Genomic DNA, 19148 nt, shown 5'->3' on the forward strand with positions numbered 1-19148 from the left:
TGACCTGGTTTTAAACATGTGGGGCACTTTGTTGGGTTGTTGCATGGTGTAGTGTTGCAGTGTTGTTCTGCGCATTGTTTGCAGGTGGGGGGTGCCGTACATTTTCTTCAGGGTGGCCGAAGTTCCAGCATATGCGGCAGAGAGCCGGTCTTGGTATGAATTGCTTCACTGGGAAGACTTCATGGGCCATGATTACTTCGCGGGGGAGTTGGAGGGTGTTGAAGTAGAGAGTGACAGTTTTTAGGGGTATTCTGCTGCCATCTGTTGATAGGGACGAGAATCTCTGGACTTTAACTACTCCTTGGTCAGCTAGTAGGGAAAGGATGTCCTCTTCTTTGTCTTTGGTGGGTACATTCCTGATAACGCCTCTGATGGATGCCTCTGACATGGCGAGTGTGCAATTTATGTTGAGGTTATTCACTACCTTTAAGTCTAGGAGTTGTTTTTTTTGTTTTGTTGATGACGGATATATGTTGAGGTCCCCTTTGTATGTCCATTTTGTTCCTGATTTGACTTGCCCTACGGTATCTATTAGGGCGTGCATGAAGTGCTTTTTTCGGTGATACTTAGATCAAGGAATGATTTGGGATCACTGGTGAGGTGTATGATCACAGGTGCTCCGCTGCATGGTTGGTCGAATAGGTCGGAGAAGCGGGGGGGTCCTGGGCGTGGATTGTGGTTATCATCGGTGTTCTTGCGTTTGGTGGATAGCTCTTCGTATTCCATTGGGGCACTTTGGTCGATGGCACTTGATACGGTTGATACATAGCCAGGGCTGTTCCAACTCATGGCATGGTTATAAAACCACGGAAAACAGCGTTTGCTTCTCGGCTCACAGTCACATTGTTGTTTTCCGTCTGCTATATTGACATTCTGGATACGCCATCTACCGGTAGAATGTCAAGTGCGCTAGTGGCTTGGTTTCTGAGTCCTTCACAAGATGGCCTAACACGGCAGAACACCACCTACCTAACAGGTTTTTCGTCGGGAAAACGCACAGAGTTTAAGCCGTGTTAACAAAATAATTGGACATCAAATACTGAAAGCATATTATTCATTTATTTCTTTCACATGAACTATGGGAGTTTCTACTCTTGGTACAAATCACCAGATTTTAGTTGCGCGTGCTAACAAATTAAGTTGTTTATTCATTTAGGTAGTAAAGAGTTTACGGTATCATAGGATTGTTGGTAAAAGTCTATTTTACCCGACCAAATTAACTTAACTAACATAACTTAACTTAACTATACTTAAGTAACTAATCGGGACCAAGCCCGAGCTATGCGAGGCAAAATAGGGGTTTTGGGTGGGTAAAGTAATGTAATAGTAAAGTAATAAAGTAATATAGTAAACTAAAATAACTTAACTTATACTTAAGTAACTAAGCGGGACCAAGCCCGAGCTATGCGAGGCAAAATAGGGGTTTTGGGTGGGTAAAGTAATGTAATAGTAAAGTAATAAAGTAAAATAGTAAAGTAAAGTAAAGTAATAAAGTAAAATAGTAAAGTAAAGTAAAGTAATAAAGTAAAATAGTAAAGTAAAGTAAAGTAATAAAGTAAAATAGTAAAGTAAAGTAAAATAATTAAGTTAAACACTCTAAATATTAAGTAAAATTAACACATTTAAGTTAAGTAAAAAGTAACATTTTGCTAATCAGTAAGGTAAAGTAAATCTATTAAGTTACTTATAACTTTATAAAGTAATGTATAATTAAGTTAAGTAATTAAATTAGTCAAATAAATAATAATAATAAAGAAATTACTCTAATAACACTACTCTATTACCAAAATATTAACAACGAACACTTACCTTAAAAAAAAGTTATCCAATACACAGATGTATACACTACAAACTTTAAAAAATGAATGAAATACAAAGAATACAATATGTCGTCTGCTACATGAAATTATTCGTTGTTGCATGTTATATTTTAAAATCTATATATATAAAATTTACACACAATAACTCATTTTCAAATACTAAATTATAACTAAATTTATTTAAATAAATAACAAGCAAATCAATTCTATTAAGAATAATTCATCAAAAAACTAGCAATTACATAATTATACATATAAAGTCACAACACTGGAAAAACTATCTACTACTGTCATCTGATACAGATTCAAAAATTCAAAAATACAAATACAACTACAGACATGTAATCTACATTATTAATATTCTATTTTCTTTTCTACGTGTTAGATACCTTTCAAGTATTGGTGGCTACTCAATTAGCTATGATGAGTTAATAGAATCTAGCGTTGCAAACACAAGTGTTTTCTGAGATTGTTTATAATTTGTCCAAAACAAGAAAGGTAAAACATAATAAATAATTCATTAGTTTAAATTGTATAAGTAATAAATACAAAATCAAATACGTATAACTGAGAACTATTTCATTAATAGATACAACCATCAACATAATATCCACCATATAGAAAATTACTACTAAATTTTTAATTTTTGCTATGGGCTACAATCCATAGCAAAAATAAAAAATTTAGTAGTGAAATCTACATTCATATTTGATTATACATTTCACAATTTTCACTTCATCAGTTGGCCTGTCATCTTTATCGGTTACAACAAACCCAATCCGTTTCACAACAGACATGCCATAGTAGATCTTTCTAAATATGGAGTGCATGACATGAAGCTATTGTGTTGGGGCTATAATAAATTTTTAATTATACACTAATTACTATTTCTTACAATCATCACACAAGTTCTCAATAACAAAGTGTTATAAAAAAACTTAGCTCCATTTGTGTTTAGCCTGCAGTTGGCCATGGATAGTATACCAGCACCTACAAATAATGAAACAATATAAATGAAGAATATGTGGTTCTATATTTATTCAGGAAATAACCTGTATTGTTTCATTCATCATGTAGTTCATCAAAGAAGTTCGCTTATATATAGTGAGATCACCACCTATTGCTTTTATAGTCAACACAATAAAACAATTATTTTGTCACCTTGAATCGTAACTCTCAGATGATGGGATGAAATTTTATGCCAGAATAACAATTCCAAAAAGCTGTGAAAAGTTTCTGCAGGTATTAGTGTCACGGTTCCAAAATAACTATATGAAAAGTTCTCCCATGCTGCAAAGATAACATCTGAATACCAAAACATGCATTATAAGATGATCATGTGAAATCTTAATCAGAGTCTAACAATAGACCAAGATCGGATGCTGAGTTGCCACCGCTGAATTCCGACCTGCGGTATTTTTCCTCTCGGGCCCTATAGGAGGGAAATGAAAAATAATATATTTAATTAAGTTGTAGTTAGTTTTATTACAAAATCTTTTGGAATCGTGTACTATACCTCTGTGCTGATATAATACAAACAATTTTATCTCCAAAAAAGCTGTTATTTTTCCAGGAAACTTTTTGAAAGGTACTTGTTTACAATGTACCGTAGCAGACGTAAAGTGATTGACTGTGACTAGTGACTGTAGTGTCAAACTGTTTTCGTTTTTATGTCATGAGTAGTGTAGTTTGTGATGTCGGTAATGAGTTATTTGACACAATTAGTCTTTTTCAGTTATCTGATTATGCTAAAGGACTTATTCATAAGGAAACAGAAATTTACTTAGAAAAACGTCTGCTTCTTGTTCTACAGTTGTAATACGGGGAGGGGGTGTTGTGGAAAGGTAAACAAGTACCTTTCAAAAAGTTTCCTGGAAAAATAACAGCTTTTTTGGAGATAAAATTTTTTGTATTATATCAGCACAGAGGTATAGTACACGATTCCAAAAGATTTTGTAATAAAACTAACTACAACTTAATTAAATATATTATTTTTCATTTCCCTCCTATAGGGCCCGAGAGGACAAATACCGCAGGTCGGAATTCAGCCTTGGCAACTCAGCATCCGATCTTGGTCTATAGTTTACCAACGTAGTTTGAAGTACTGAAAACGGTGTTGCCCAGAAGCAACAGGAATCGATGCCAACCTACAGAAAAAAACTATATTTAAGTTAGCAACATGGACAGGTAATTGAACATGGACCAAAATACAACTGTTAGTATTTTAATAAATTAAATCAAAGCATCCTTTGTGCACAGTAGTATGCATAGTATATTATGGAAAACACCCTGCGACGAGCATAAAATGCGGAACGAGGACTGCAGAATACATTTGCATAGTCGGAACAACTAATATCATAGGTCAATTAATAAATTTGTCAACATATTAATATTTTTAAAACAAAACAGTAATACCTTAAAGAGTATAGTATAACTCAACTCAAGTATAGTATAGTATAGTATAGTATAGTATAGTATTTTTTTTTTTTTTTTTTTTTTTTTTTTTAATAGCTGGATGCACTCCGAGGTTGGAGTATTGTCCGGAGTTTATTTTCCGTAGTCAACGACTAGAATACATGCGACAGTGACATACACGAGTGGATACCAGATATATATATATGTACAGGGGGGAAACTGGGCCTATCTGCACCACACTGAGAGGGCGGAACGTACACGATCTCTGTTTGGCTTGCTGGAGCCTACTCGGTTTGGTTGGACCTTCGAGGCCGCCAGCCGACGGCCACCGATACAGCCTCCACCAAGACAGAGAGGGTATCGCGCGCAGTTGCAGTGGGAAGATCTGTGGCATGCTGAGGATAGAGATGGAGCTAGGGAGCGAAGGAGGGTGGTAAATTGACTCACTCACTCTCCTTGGCCAGCAAGAGAGAGGAGAGATGCAACCCAAGACATAATGGGCTGCACATTTGCTCAGAGGCGGCCTATGAAGCTCAAAGGGCCTAGAACAATTAGGGGAGGCGTCGAGAAATGAAAACATGCCTAATCGATAAATTGATGAAAAGGATTATTATAAAGACAAACAAAGCCTAGTTAGCCCCGATAGATAGGGTAGCCTATGAGCTATACTATCGCAGACGTTTGGTTGAGCGGATGAAAGCAATGAAAGCTTTCCAGATGTTGGGATGAGTTGGAATAGAGGCGAGAGGTCTAGGCCAGTGGCCATCCTCAGAGGAACAAGACGTAAGAAATACAAGGCGTTGTGTAGAGAAGAGAGGACAGTGAAATAAGAAATGAGAGACTGACTCTGAGCCGCCCCCCACAATCACACTTTGGAGAAGGGGTTAATTTGAAGCGAAATTGATGTTCTTTGAGGAAAGAGTGACCTGAGAGAATTTGAGCGATCTGGCGACAGAGTTGGTTTGGGTGAAGCACAGTTGCTGATTGGATCGTGGGGAAAAATTCTCTAGTTACTGCACCGTTGTGGCAAGCCTGCCATTCTGTCTGCCATGCATCGCGCACTAACTTACCGATTGAGTAACGATAAGAAGTTTTGGAGATAAGAAGTTGTGGGAGGACATTCAGGCCAGAGCTAGGAATGTCGCAGCCGGCTAATGCAAGTTGGATGCCCTCAGCAGAGGAGGGCTGGCAGACGAAGAGGCGTAAATTATCTCGGTAGGGGGCAGTGGCGTCGACACAAAGCCGCTCAACTTCAGAGAGGTGAGCACCGTAGCGAGTAAACGCAAAAGAAGAAATGTGCTGGGCAAAGATTTCAACCTGCCATCCGCTCTCAACAACATGGCTGGCCTGGATCAAAGCGTGAAGGACAGTGAGTTGACTGGCATGGTGTAAGCTATCAGCCGAAAGTGGGCCGTTGGTCACTTTCATTACGTTATTATGACATGTGGAGATAATGCAACAGTTGAAAGAGTCGCCGCACCGAGAGGTAGCAACAAAAATTCTAAGAACAGAATCCTTAGTTGGGAGTAATCTGCAGATCTCGCTTGTCAGTGTCGGATATAAAGGAAAGGCCCATGGAGGCCAGTAGAGATTAAAGTGGCGGTGGTTAGAATCACCTTTGAGCAGCGGAGAAAAGGGTGGAAGTTTGCTCGTAAGCCACTTTAGTGAAAGAGCAGAAAAGCATCCTGTACGTCCGGAGCTGAATGGGAGATGGGTGATCTCTTGTATACGTAAATCAATCGGAAGGATATTTGTTAGAATAAAACATGCCTCCGCGGAGACAGTTTTGAAAGGCTGAAAGAGCTGGCCAATGAAAGCGCAATAGAGCGCTGGAAGGTGCGTAGCTGCTTAACGCCTTTTCTAGTGTTAAGAAAAGGGGCCCAGACGGAGCAGCCGTACAGCAAGATAGGCTCAACCGCAGAGTGATACAGAAATTTTAGACGCTTTTTGTCATATCCCCAGGTGGATCTCAGACCGGATCTCAGTGTAAAGAATGCACGTTTAGCTGCAGCAATTTTATTGGCAATGTGGGAGTTCCATTTGAGGCGGCAGTCAATTGTTAGACCCAGAAAGAGTGTCTCTACAGATGGGGGGATAAGCATGCCATTTATAGAGATGCTGAGATGAGACCAGTCAAAAATCTTTTGCACATAATCATAAACACCGTTTTTGTCGCATTGAGGGAGAGTTTGCTGGTTAGACACCAGTTCGACACCTCGTCACACATGGTCTGTAAATTTCGGGTGGCAATGCTAGGGTCTTTATGATATGTGGCCACATTCAGATCGTCAGCGTATCCACCAATCCGGTACGGAAATGAAAATTTGAGGCGCAGGACATCATCAACAAGAACCGACCACAGAAATGGAGAGAGGACTCCACCTTGAGGACAGCCAAGATCAAAGTGAAAGGAGGAGGTCGAGCCTTCAAGCGAGAGGATGGCCGTGCGGTTGGAGAGATAGTCAAAGACTAACTGGACCAAATATCTTGGGCAGTTGCGGACAGCAAGTGCAGAGATAATAGCAGGGTGCCAAGCAGCGTCGAATGCGCTTTTAATATCAAGAAATGCACATGCTGTGACACATTTAGCGTCTCTGCCTTCGTCACAAAAAGAAATCAAGGAGTGAGCAGCCGTTTCAGTTGATCTGCCTTGAGTGAATCCATGTTGGTTCGGGCTCAACCATTGAGAGACCGACGCATGCCAAAGGAGTCTATTTAAAATGAGCTTTTCAAGGATCTTAGCAAATGTGTTGACTAGGCTAATTGGTCGAAAGCTATTCAGAGTGTCGTAAGCGGGTTTGTTAGGTTTACCGATAATGGTCACCTTGGCAACCTTCCAACAGCTAGGAAAGTGAGAAAGAGAGAAACATGCATTCATGATGAATAGAAGCTGACCAATTATCTGATTAGAGATTGCACAAATGATAGCAGTGGAAAGGCCATCGGCTCCAGGAGCAGATTTGAGATTCAGAGAGGTGATAGCATTAGAAAGCTCCTCCTGGGAGATTGGAGGGGAGTTGGATGGTACAACGAATGCCGTGGATGATTGAGAGAAGGAGGCCGCAAGCTCTTCGGCCTGTGCGTGGGCCTGCGTAGATGGAGTGGGGAAGGGGAAAAAATGTTCTGCACACTTTTTTAGAATTTCTGTAGGATTGGAGGAGATCGAGCCGTCAAATGAAATAGAGGATGGAAGGCTGACGTTTGATGATTTGCCTGATTTGGCCTTTAGGGCCGAGAAGAGGTCACTACTGCTAGGCTGGGAGTCACATAGCTTGTTCCAAGACGAGAGTTTGGCGTTGCGAATTTCCCTCTGATAGGTAGCTTTGTGAGCTTTGAATGCCTGCCTGTTAGATTCTGTTCGTTGGACTGACCATAATATAAAAGCCTGTCGGGATTTGTGACGAAGTACCCAGAGTTCCTTTGTCCACCAAGGCGTTCTGCGAGTGGAGACAGGAATGTAGGTAGGATCTTTAGAGCTTTTGGCAGCAGAGGAAATGAGGGCAGAGAGCTTTACAATCATGTCATCGATAGTGGAGGTAGTCGGATTAGTTTGCACTACAAGATTCCTCACAGCATCTGCGACTTTTAGGCGAAATTTATCAAGGCGAATACGAGAGATGTGGGGAGTGGAATTTGGAGCTCGAGATTGAGCTTGAGCAGTGCTGCACGCAGATGAGGGGGAGCGATTGATTTAAAAGTATATGTATGGGTGATCAGAGAAGGACGGAATGGTAGGATAGAACCAGCGTGTACAGGTGATAGCACTCCCGGCTAGAGAGATGTCAAGGAATGAGGTGCCAGCAGGAACAAAGTCAAGATCATCCAGTTGTCGATTGAGAACACGAAGGAAATGATTAGCGATGAGTAATTCAAGTTCTGATCCTCTACTATTAGTGAGCTTGCTGTTCCAAACCTTGCTTAGAGCATTAGAGTCGACTGAGACGATGGACAGTTTCGTGAAAAGGCAGCTGAGATCAGCGCTGAACTGATCGGCAATGTTTTTAATGGAGGGACGAAGATAAGTGGAAATGAAACGAAAGGTGCCGTGCGCAGAATGTAAATCGACTGCAGCGATATGGTTAGAGCGACTTCGATCGATTGCCCGACAAGACTTGGCAAGAGAAAGTTTAACTAAAATCGCAGCACCGTAGGCATGCTCTTGAGAGAGACAGTGGAATGCAACATAGCCTGGTGGAATATTGATGATGGAGGGAGACTGGTGGCCTTTTGCGAAAGGTTCTAAAATGAGAACAATGTCTAAAACGTTTTCGACAATGATTTGAGCAAGAGAAGACGAGGCAACCCTTGAGTGGCGGAGATTCACCTGTAAGCACCGAAACAGACTGTTTGTTGAACTAGGAGACACACGCATTAACTTTTCTCCATTTTTGCCCTGTACCTCGCCACCGCTTTCATTTGGGTGGGACAATATCGATCTCTAGATTGGTGGGCGCCACCACAATTAACACATTTTCTGATCAGAGAATTACAGTCGCGGGTAAGGTGCGCGCCTGCGCATTTACCACACCTTGGGTTAGGGTCACGGCAGGATGCCTGAACGTGACCATAACCTTGGCATTTAAAACAGCGACGAACCTCACGGTCTAAAAGAATTTCAACAATGCGAGCAGTAGTATTAAAAAAATCAATTTCACCTTCAGCCAGAGCGTGATCTCTGGCTACCTTGCAGTTGAATAGAATTTTTACATGGCCTTTTTGGGAGTCAGGTTTGGCGAACAGTTGGGACACAGACTCAATTTTTCCTCTCAGGCCACGATTCCTTAACATCAACTCTTCTTTAAGGCTGGGTAGATAGCTAAGATTGACAAAAAGGGCAACAGCCGGGAAAAATTTAGATGGACGTGAAACAGAGTTAAAAACATTGATACTGTCTGGTCCGGCTTTGGATTCCAAGATGGTTTTGGCCCGATCGAGGTCAGCTGGATCAGCTAATCGGACGATGATGTTGTGGTCTTTTTGTCTGACAGAGGCAGGAACAGGGCCACCACCACTGGAACCAAGCAGCTCCTCCATACCGGCGAGAGATATGCGATCAGCAGGCTTTGCAGATGCGGCGTAGCTGGCAACGAGAACGGGTGCTTGACGGCCTTTTACGGCTTGAGAGTAAGTCGATGTGGACGGCAGTGGAGTATCACTGGAAGGTGGCGGATTGGAAGATGACGATTGCTGATTCATGTATCGTAGGGTCATCGAGTCCGCGAAAGCTAGTTTAACGTTAATCAACTCAGCTTCCAGCTTGGCGATGTGGTCGTGTTGGGCCTTTGCAAGGTCGAGAGCAGTACGGAGTTTAGAGCTGACAGCTTCTTTGGAGAGAGAGTCAAGATGCGAGAGCTCAGGATCTTCTGTGAAGCTGGAGAGATCCTCGCAACGAGTTTTCTTGGAGTCAGCTCTAGACTCGTCGATGCTGGAGTTAGCTGACAGCGGGCGTTTTGACTTGGTACTGGTTTTTGGGGTGGTGAATGTCTCAGTTTCTGTAGACGGCTGGGAAGATGCTTGATTAATGCTGTTGATGAGGAAGACATTCTTGCTGTGGGCCTTCTGGGAGTCTTGAAAGCATGGTTTGCTGCAATATTTGGAATCTTTTTTCCGTTGTATCCCTTTTGACAGAAGATACAGGTGCGTTTTGGCTGGGTTGACGATTCTGCCCCAGAGGTGTCGCCACCGTCGCCCTTACTCATGTTGGTGGCTGGGCCAATGTCACTTGTGACAAAAATATACAGCGTACGAGAAAAAATTGAATGACTGACACCGTTAGCAGGAGATTACCGGCAGTAAAACAAATCAAAAATATGGCCAGTTGATTAAGAACTCACGAAATGGTGAGAGAAAATATGGGAGAGATAAAAAAACACTCGTTCAGTTGGATTAGCAGACGAACACGATAGTATAGTATAGTATAATATAGTATAGTATAGTATAGTATGATGATGTAAAAAAATAGTATGTATAGTATAAAATAGTATGTATGAGTATAAAATGTCGTAATACTACTAAAGTAAATACTAGAATCACTTTATCAACTTAATAACCAATTGAATAAACAGAATACTAAACATATAATAATAAATTTACATCCAACAACTAGATTTGATCCTAGATCCTTTTTCTTAACAATCCAATGCTATACCACTGAGCTAGCAGAGTAATGATTCCATACAAATATTTTGCAATATGTATACACGTATTTAATCTATATTACCAATTAATGACGGCAACATTGCATTCCAACAGTTGGCAACATTGGAATTTACGCAGAACATTTATTCAGTTTACAAGTAGATACAGATCAGTTCAGTATACTTGCTTCTCTGAATTTAGTAAAAGTAAAGTAACAATAAAGTAAATTTGGTCGGGTAAAATAGACTTTATCCGAATTGTTTCTCGATCGAATGTGTTGAATATACATACATGCCTCGATAGCGCAGTAGGCAGCGCGCGAGTCTCATAATCTCGAGGTCGTGAGTTCGAACCTCACTCGGGGCAGTATTAAGTAAACTAACTAAATTTTTTCCACTAACAGTCAATCTCTGTAAGAGCTGGTTGGTTTCTAAATGCTGTATGTAAAACAAGAAATACCACGGTACGATAATAAAGGTTCTACCGAGATTTGAACTCAGATTGTCAGAGTCAGAGTCTGAAGTGCTAACCATTACACCATAGAACCACTGCTAACGAATGATCAAACACCATAGAATCACTTATAACAAATGAGGCTTTCTTAATTGAATGCAGCAATCAATGTTTTCTCAAGGATGTACACTTGACTATGACAAACATCTTTGGCATTGAAATTGACCTCTAGTTTAAGTTTCCCGACGAAGATGGGATTCGAACCCACGCGTGCAATGCACAATGGATTAGCAGTCCATCACCTTAACCACTCGGTCACCTCGTCTGACTACTGCGACTTCCACCACGTTGAGGTATTGAGCCCTAATGCGTTAGCGGATTATTTCAATATCATACAAACTTAACGAAAACACCGGTAATGAGAACTCGCTGGAAAGAAAACTCTTCAAATTACGCCCGATGAGGGAATTGAACCCTCGACCTCAGGATTAAAAGTCCCGCGCTCTACCAACTGAGCTAACCGGGCTACGTAATACATGCCTATGTTATTCAATATATTAACACCAAGTAGTTTCTTTGATCATGCGACGACAAATTATGAAAACCACATATTTTCAAATAAGTCTTACATTACCTTGATCCAAAATCACGGTATCCATGTCTCGAAAAATGAAGAAGCCGACAAATTTTCCAATTTTGTTTATCTTGGTCGAAAATAAGGGTGTCCATGTCACGCAAAATGAGGAAACCTTCAAACAAACCAAAAACAAAAAATCTTACAGTACCCTCCCAAAATAATCAACACTTCCCCGTTTTTCGCCCTTTATAACATGGGCTCTTATGGAGAAACGTCTCCTTAGTTTTTATTTTTTTACTCATTTCCCTTTAGAGTTAAATTTAAAAAAAAAAATCAGCTTACTCATTGATGAGTTTGCTTTAGAATGATGTGTGGCGCAATAATATAACGGTAATCCCCTGAACGGTTTTTATGCGTTCAGGTGTTGATAATTTTTCCCTTTTCCCCGATTTGCGCCGCCATTAATTTAGTACTGGTTACCCCAAAAAAACCCTTTTTTTATTTTATTCATAGCTGCTTAACGGAGAATCACACTAACTTCTAGTTTGATTCGTCGTAATCAGCGTAAGTTAAATTTTTTATTCTTATAATTAAATATTTTTTTAGTTACATTAACCCCATTCTAAAAATACTTAAATAGGGGCAAAATTTTTTCAGATAAACATGGAGGTTATGTATGGGTAACTCGGGTAGAGATTACCTTTGTTCCCACTAGAGGCGCATGTTACAGCGCTCTTTATATTTGTATTCCCTCCCATAATTATATTTTCCTTGAATGCCATATTCAAGGCAGTTACGTTTGCTGGGCTATTTGCTATAGCTGTTTTGTTTTGGTTTTTTGAATTTAAAACAGCTTGTTTTATACAAACAACAGCCGTGTACCACAAGTTACCCATACATAACCTCCATGTTTATCTGAAAAAATTTTGCCCCTATTTAAGTATTTTTAGAATGGGGTTAATGTAACTAAAAAAATATTTAATTATAAGAATAAAAAATTTAACTTACGCTGATTACTACGAATCAAACTAGAAGTTAGTGTGATTCTCCGTTAAGCAGCTATGAATAAAATAAAAAAGGGTTTTTTGGGGTAACCAGTACTAAATTAATGGCGGCGCAAACCGGGGAAAAGGGAAAAATTATCAACACCTGAACGCATAAAAACCGTTCAGGGGATTACCGTTATATTATTGCGCCACACATCATTCTAAAGCAAACTCATCAATGAGTAAGCTGATTTTTTTTTTAAATTTAACTCTAAGGGGAAATGAGTAAAAAAATAAAAACTAAGGAGACGTTTCTCCATAAGAGCCCATGTTATAAAGGGCGAAAAACGGGGAAGTGTTGATTATTTTGGGAGGGTACTGTACATTGCTTTGATTCCAAATAACGGTCATCGTAGCAAACCAGCAAAGATGAAAACAGCGTTTGCTTCTTGGCTCACGGTCACATTGTTGTTTTCCGTCTGCTATTGTGACATTCTGGATACGCCATCTACCGGTAGAATGTCAAGTGCGCTAGTGGCTTGGTTTCTGAGTCCTTCACAAGATGGCCTAACACGGCAGAACACCACCTACCTAACAGGTTTCGTTCGGGGAAAACGCACAGAGTTTAAAGTATCGTTCAGACTACAGCTCTTTTCTACGTATAACGTATAACGTATAACGTTTAAAGTTTACGTTTGTACTTCGTAAATTTCGCTGCGTTTTTTATGGAGCCATATTTACGTAAATGTGTTCGTAGACTGTTCAGACTACACTGTCAAATTTACGTAGAGTAGGCTAGATTCTGCGGAGATTCTAGCGTCTACTGTAGATTTTTGTACCTGTTGTAGCTCTTTGTTATATTTATTGATAAAAGTTCTGAGGACGAAATTTCTGAAAATAGTGACGTGGATATGGAAGACAGTGACACTGACAGTGATGAAACTGTAAACAAACAACGAATTGCTCATGAAAACGCAATGGCTATGTGGAGATGGAAGGCCAAGTGTGTTTGTTTGCTCTATTTGTTGATGAAACGTCGTCGTTTAAAGGCTTTACAAAATTCTTATCGACCAGTTGGTAGGTGTTCTTATTTCCAATGAGTTAACACATGAATACTAGTAACTGTGTATATTATTATTCTCAAATAGGTAGGCTGTGGACTAGATTCCACAACTCTTCATCACAACGGGAGCAGCATTCACTGTGTACAACTGTCCTTCTTGCAGAGAAAAGTATGGCAGATTGCTTTACCTTCCGAAACATCACTCGAATGTCTCCATCCATGTTCAATAAACTGTTGAAAATGGTTGGTCCAAAACTTGCAAAAAAAGACACAAAAATGAGACGTTCAATACCAGTTGGTATAGACTACATTGTTTTACTATCTTACTATTGTTAATTTCCATGTAAAATTTTGATGAAATTGAATGAATTGAAATAGAATAAGCAATAAACCAAAATAGTTGCAAAAGATTTCATGACATAATATTTACTTTTTGATTTTCTTTATCGGTGATTTTTTTGGGGGCGACTTGAATTTGTTAGGGGAATTCTTTTTGGCAACTTTAGTAGGCGCCATATTTATTTTTAAAATAAAAATTAAAAAAATTAATTATTAAATTTACAATTCTACACCTGACATATCCCAGAATGAATAAACAGGAGAGAAAACCTGAAAAAACAAAAGAATGTAGACAAGCGTAATAGATTTTGGCTACGTAGTGCGTAGAACGTCCCAAAAACTTATGTAAAAAAGAGATCAATCTCATTTTTACGTAGGCTCAGTTTTGACTTCGTTTTGACTACGTTTTGAGTTTACGTATTACGTACTACGTAGAGCGTTGTGTCTGAACACTCTTCCGTTCCCAGCTACGTAACTCGGAGCGTAAAAACGTTATACGTAGTACGTAAAACGCTCAAAAAGGCTGTAGTCTGAACGTGGCTTAAGCCGTGTTAACAAAATAATTGGACATCAAATACTGAAAGCATATTATTCATTTATTTCTTTCACATGAACTATGGGAGTTTCTACTCTTGGTACAGATCACCAGATTTTAGTTGCGCGTGCTAACAAATTAAGTTGTTTATTCATTTAGGTAGTAAAGAGTTTACGGTATCATAGGATTGTTTCTCGATCGAATGTGTTGAATATACATACATGCCTCGATAGCGCAGTAGGCAGCGCGCGAGTCTCATAATCTCGAGGTCGTGAGTTCGAACCTCACTCGGGGCAGTATTAAGTAAACTAACTAAATTTTTTCCACTAACAGTCAATCTCTGTAAGAGCTGGTTGGTTTCTAAATGCTGTATGTAAAACAAGAAATACCACGGTACGATAATAAAGGTTCTACCGAGATTTGAACTCAGATTGTCAGAGTCAGAGTCTGAAGTGCTAACCATTACACCATAGAACCACTGCTAACAAATGATCAAACACCATAGAATCACTTATAACAAATGAGGCTTTCTTAATTGAATGCAGCAATCAATGTTTTCTCAAGGATGTACACTTGACTATGACAAACATCTTTGGCATCGAAATTGACCTCTAGTTTAAGTTTCCCGACGAAGATGGGATTCGAACCCACGCGTGCAATGCACAATGGATTAGCAGTCCATCACCTTAACCACTCGGTCACCTCGTCTGATTACTTCCACCACGTTGAGGTATTGAGCCCTAATGCGTTAGCGGATGATTTCAATATCATACAAACTTAACGAAAACACCGGTAATGAGAACTCGCTGGAAAGAAAACTCTTCAAATTACGCCCGATGAGGGAATTGAACCCTCGACCTCAGGATTAAAAGTCCCGCGCTCTACCAACTGAGCTAACCGGGCTACCAGCTAACCATCACGTAGTTTCTTTGATCATGCGACGACAAATTATGAAAACCACATATTTTCAAATAAGTCTTACATTACCTTGATCCAAAATCACGGTATCCATGTCTCGAAAAATGAAGAAGCCGACAAATTTTCCAATTTTGTTTATCTTGGTCGAAAATAAGGGTGTCCATGTCACGCAAAATGAGGAAACCTTCAAACAAACCAAAAACAAAAAATCTTACATTGCTTTGATTCCAAATAACGGTCATCGTAGCAAACCAGCAAAGATGAAAACAGCGTTTGCTTCTCGGCTCACGGTCACATTGTTGTTTTCCGTCTGCTATTGTGACATTCTGGATACGCCATCTACCGGTAGAATGTCAAGTGCGCTAGTGGCTTGGTTTCTGAGTCCTTCACAAGATGGCCTAACACGGCAGAACACCACCTACCTAACAGGTTTCGTTCGGGGAAAACGCACAGAGTTTAAAGTATCGTTCAGACTACAGCTCTTTTCTACGTATAACGTATAACGTATAACGTTTAAAGTTTACGTTTGTACTTCGTAAATTTCGCTGCGTTTCTTACGGAGCCATATTTACGTAAATGTGTTCGTAGACTGTTCAGACTACACTGTCAAATTTACGTAGAGTAGGCTAGATTCTGCGGAGATTCTAGCGTCTACTGTAGATTTTTGTACCTGTTGTAGCTCTTTGTTATATTTATTGATAAAAGTTCTGAGGACGAAATTTCTGAAAATAGTGACGTGGATATGGAAGACAGTGACACTGACAGTGATGAAACTGTAAACAAACAACGAATTGCTCATGAAAACGCAATGGCTATGTGGAGATGGAAGGCCAAGTGTGTTTGTTTGCTCTATTTGTTGATGAAACGTCGTCGTTTAAAGGCTTTACAAAATTCTTATCGACCAGTTGGTAGGTGTTCTTATTTCCAATGAGTTAACACATGAATACTAGTAACTGTGTATATTATTATTCTTAAATAGGTAGGCTGTGGACTAGATTCCACAACTCTTCATCACAACGGGAGCAGCATTCACTGTGTACAACTGTCCTTCTTGCAGAGAAAAGTATGGCAGATTGCTTTACCTTCCGAAACATCACTCGAATGTCTCCATCCATGTTCAATAAACTGTTGAAAATGGTTGGTCCAAAACTTGCAAAAAAAGACACAAAAATGAGACGTTCAATACCAGTTGGTATAGACTACATTGTTTTACTATCTTACTATTGTTAATTTCCATGTAAAATTTTGATGAAATTGAATGAATTGAAATAGAATAAGCAATTAACCAAAATAGTTGCAAAAGATTTCATGACATAATATTTACTTTTTGATTTTCTTTATCGGTGATTTTTTGGGGGCGACTTGAATTTGTTAGGGGAATTCTTTTTGGCAACTTTAGTAGGCGCCATATTTATTTTTAAAATAAAAATTAAAAAAATTAATTATTAAATTTACAATTCTACACCTGACATATCCCAGAATGAATAAACAGGAGAGAAAACCTGAAAAAACAAAAGAATGTAGACAAGCGTAATAGATTTTGGCTACGTAGTGCGTAGAACGTCCCCAAAACTTATGTAAAAAAGAGATCAATCTCATTTTTACGTAGGCTCAGTTTTGACTTCGTTTTGACTACGTTTTGAGTTTACGTATTACGTACTACGTAGAGCGTTGTGTCTGAACACTCTTCCGTTCCCAGCTACGTAACTCGGAGCGTAAAAACGTTATACGTAGTACGTAAAACGCTCAAAAAGGCTGTAGTCTGAACGTGGCTTAAGCCGTGTTAACAAAATAATTGGACATCAAATACTGAAAGCATATTATTCATTTATTTCTTTCACATGAACTATGGGAGTTTCTACTCTTGGTACAGATCACCAGATTTTAGTTGCGCGTGCTAACAAATTAAGTTGTTTATTCATTTAGGTAGTAAAGAGTTTACGGTATCATAGGATTGTTTCTCGATCGAATGTGTTGAATATACATACATGCCTCGATAGCGCAGTAGGCAGCGCGCGAGTCTCATAATCTCGAGGTCGTGAGTTCGAACCTCACTCGGGGCAGTATTAAGTAAACTAACTAAATTTTTTCCACTAACAGTCAATCTCTGTAAGAGCTGGTTGGTTTCTAAATGCTGTATGTAAAACAAGAAATACCACGGTACGATAATAAAGGTTCTACCGAGATTTGAACTCAGATTGTCAGAGTCAGAGTCTGAAGTGCTAACCATTACACCATAGAACCACTGCTAACAAATGATCAAACACCATAGAATCACTTATAACAAATGAGGCTTTCTTAATTGAATGCAGCAATCAATGTTTTCTCAAGGATGTACACTTGACTATGACAAACATCTTTGGCATCGAAATTGACCTCTAGTTTAAGTTTCCCGACGAAGATGGGATTCGAACCCACGCGTGCAATGCACAATGGATTAGCAGTCCATCACCTTAACCACTCGGTCACCTCGTCTGATTACTTCCACCACGTTGAGGTATTGAGCCCTAATGCGTTAGCGGATGATTTCAATATCATACAAACTTAACGAAAACACCGGTAATGAGAACTCGCTGGAAAGAAAACTCTTCAAATTACGCCCGATGAGGGAATTGAACCCTCGACCTCAGGATTAAAAGTCCCGCGCTCTACCAACTGAGCTAACCGGGCTACCAGCTAACCATCACGTAGTTTCTTTGATCATGCGACGACAAATTATGAAAACCACATATTTTCAAATAAGTCTTACATTACCTTGATCCAAAATCACGGTATCCATGTCTCGAAAAATGAAGAAGCCGACAAATTTTCCAATTTTGTTTATCTTGGTCGAAAATAAGGGTGTCCATGTCACGCAAAATGAGGAAACCTTCAAACAAACCAAAAACAAAAAATCTTACATTGCTTTGATTCCAAATAACGGTCATCGTAGCAAACCAGCAAAGATGAAAACAGCGTTTGCTTCTCGGCTCACGGTCACATTGTTGTTTTCCGTCTGCTATTGTGACATTCTGGATACACCATCTACCGGTAGAATGTCAAGTGCGCTAGTGGCTTGGTTTCTGAGTCCTTCACAAGATGGCCTAACACGGCAGAACACCACCTACCTAACAGGTTTCGTTCAGGGAAAACGCAAAGAGTTTAAGCGGTGTTTACAAAATAATTGGACATCAAAATTCCGGAGAAGAAGAAGAAGAAGAAGAAGAAGAAGAAGAAGAAGAAGAAGAAGAAGAAGAAGAAGAAGAAGACAGAGCTACGCGTGTTTAGCTCCAGAGCTAGCTTTTGCGTGATACAAACTTTTACCCTAAATTTCTCCAACGATGAATTGTAAACGAATATTTCCCAAATGAGCATTGGATTCGTCTCAGTGATACGAATAAAATGTAAATTATTTGATTCGATAAAACCTAAAATATTTGTTAGTTTGGAACTTACCAGCCGCGACGCCATCTCTGGAGCAGAACGAGTGTAGCTCAATTTCTTCCGTGAGAAGAGTACTTCCATTTCTACTCCTGGTAAACTTCATGGTGGTACCGAAGGAACAAAATATTTAAAAAGATCAGCGCCATCTGACGTCTGGAAGAATCTGTCTGTTTCCGGTTTTATTTACTAAACATTTGTATCCTGTCACTGATAGTAGCATCATTAACTAGATAAATGGCGCCCAATTGTTGTTTCTGGGATTACCAAAAGGGTTGGAGAATGAACACATTACGTTTCTCTCAGTCGTAAAGAAGCACAAAGCTCCCGTCTCCCCCAATTAAATCGGATGCCTCTGTGGCGCAATTGGCTAGCGCGTTCGGCTGTTAACAGACGTGTCTAACTGATCTCCCAAGAGTGACATCTTGCGGTGAGTCCAAGGAAACTGTTTTGTTCTTTTTTTTCTCTCTCTCTTCTGGTTTTA

At 39.6% G+C, this 19148-nt stretch overlaps 3 long non-coding RNA genes and 12 other non-coding genes across 15 annotated transcripts; 5 read left to right on the forward strand and 10 right to left on the reverse strand.

Moving 5' to 3' along the window:
- Window positions 1–2834: 2834 nt before the first annotated feature.
- LOC123466835 lies at window positions 2835–4115 on the reverse strand. Its single transcript, XR_006641563.1, has 2 exons — window positions 3908–4115; window positions 2835–3125 (listed from the first exon to the last, which is right to left on the reverse strand). It is a non-coding gene; the product is annotated as an uncharacterized LOC123466835 (long non-coding RNA).
- Window positions 4116–10666: 6551 nt separating this feature from the next.
- Trnam-cau lies at window positions 10667–10739 on the forward strand. Its single transcript has one exon. It is a non-coding gene; the product is annotated as a tRNA-Met (tRNA).
- Window positions 10740–10848: 109 nt separating this feature from the next.
- Trnaq-cug lies at window positions 10849–10920 on the reverse strand. Its single transcript has one exon. It is a non-coding gene; the product is annotated as a tRNA-Gln (tRNA).
- A 149-nt stretch (window positions 10921–11069) lies between these two features.
- Window positions 11070–11151, reverse strand: Trnas-gcu. Its single transcript has one exon. It is a non-coding gene; the product is annotated as a tRNA-Ser (tRNA).
- Window positions 11152–11279: 128 nt separating this feature from the next.
- Window positions 11280–11352, reverse strand: Trnak-uuu. Its single transcript has one exon. It is a non-coding gene; the product is annotated as a tRNA-Lys (tRNA).
- A 1808-nt stretch (window positions 11353–13160) lies between these two features.
- LOC123466833 lies at window positions 13161–13862 on the forward strand. The gene is made up of 2 exons (XR_006641561.1): window positions 13161–13466; window positions 13538–13862. It is a non-coding gene; the product is annotated as an uncharacterized LOC123466833 (long non-coding RNA).
- Window positions 13863–14549: 687 nt separating this feature from the next.
- On the forward strand, window positions 14550–14622 carry Trnam-cau. The gene has a single exon. It is a non-coding gene; the product is annotated as a tRNA-Met (tRNA).
- Window positions 14623–14731: 109 nt separating this feature from the next.
- On the reverse strand, window positions 14732–14803 carry Trnaq-cug. Its single transcript has one exon. It is a non-coding gene; the product is annotated as a tRNA-Gln (tRNA).
- Window positions 14804–14952: 149 nt separating this feature from the next.
- Window positions 14953–15034, reverse strand: Trnas-gcu. Its single transcript has one exon. It is a non-coding gene; the product is annotated as a tRNA-Ser (tRNA).
- A 122-nt stretch (window positions 15035–15156) lies between these two features.
- Window positions 15157–15229, reverse strand: Trnak-uuu. The gene has a single exon. It is a non-coding gene; the product is annotated as a tRNA-Lys (tRNA).
- Window positions 15230–15846: 617 nt separating this feature from the next.
- Window positions 15847–16415, forward strand: LOC123466834. Its single transcript, XR_006641562.1, has 2 exons — window positions 15847–16152; window positions 16224–16415. It is a non-coding gene; the product is annotated as an uncharacterized LOC123466834 (long non-coding RNA).
- Window positions 16416–17234: 819 nt separating this feature from the next.
- Trnam-cau lies at window positions 17235–17307 on the forward strand. The gene has a single exon. It is a non-coding gene; the product is annotated as a tRNA-Met (tRNA).
- A 109-nt stretch (window positions 17308–17416) lies between these two features.
- On the reverse strand, window positions 17417–17488 carry Trnaq-cug. The gene has a single exon. It is a non-coding gene; the product is annotated as a tRNA-Gln (tRNA).
- A 149-nt stretch (window positions 17489–17637) lies between these two features.
- On the reverse strand, window positions 17638–17719 carry Trnas-gcu. The gene has a single exon. It is a non-coding gene; the product is annotated as a tRNA-Ser (tRNA).
- A 122-nt stretch (window positions 17720–17841) lies between these two features.
- Trnak-uuu lies at window positions 17842–17914 on the reverse strand. Its single transcript has one exon. It is a non-coding gene; the product is annotated as a tRNA-Lys (tRNA).
- Between the last annotated feature and the right edge of the window lie 1234 nt (window positions 17915–19148).

Source organism: Daphnia magna, unplaced genomic scaffold (assembly GCF_020631705.1).
Source record: "Daphnia magna isolate NIES unplaced genomic scaffold, ASM2063170v1.1 Dm_contigs120, whole genome shotgun sequence".
Taxonomy (NCBI): domain Eukaryota; kingdom Metazoa; phylum Arthropoda; class Branchiopoda; order Diplostraca; family Daphniidae; genus Daphnia; species Daphnia magna.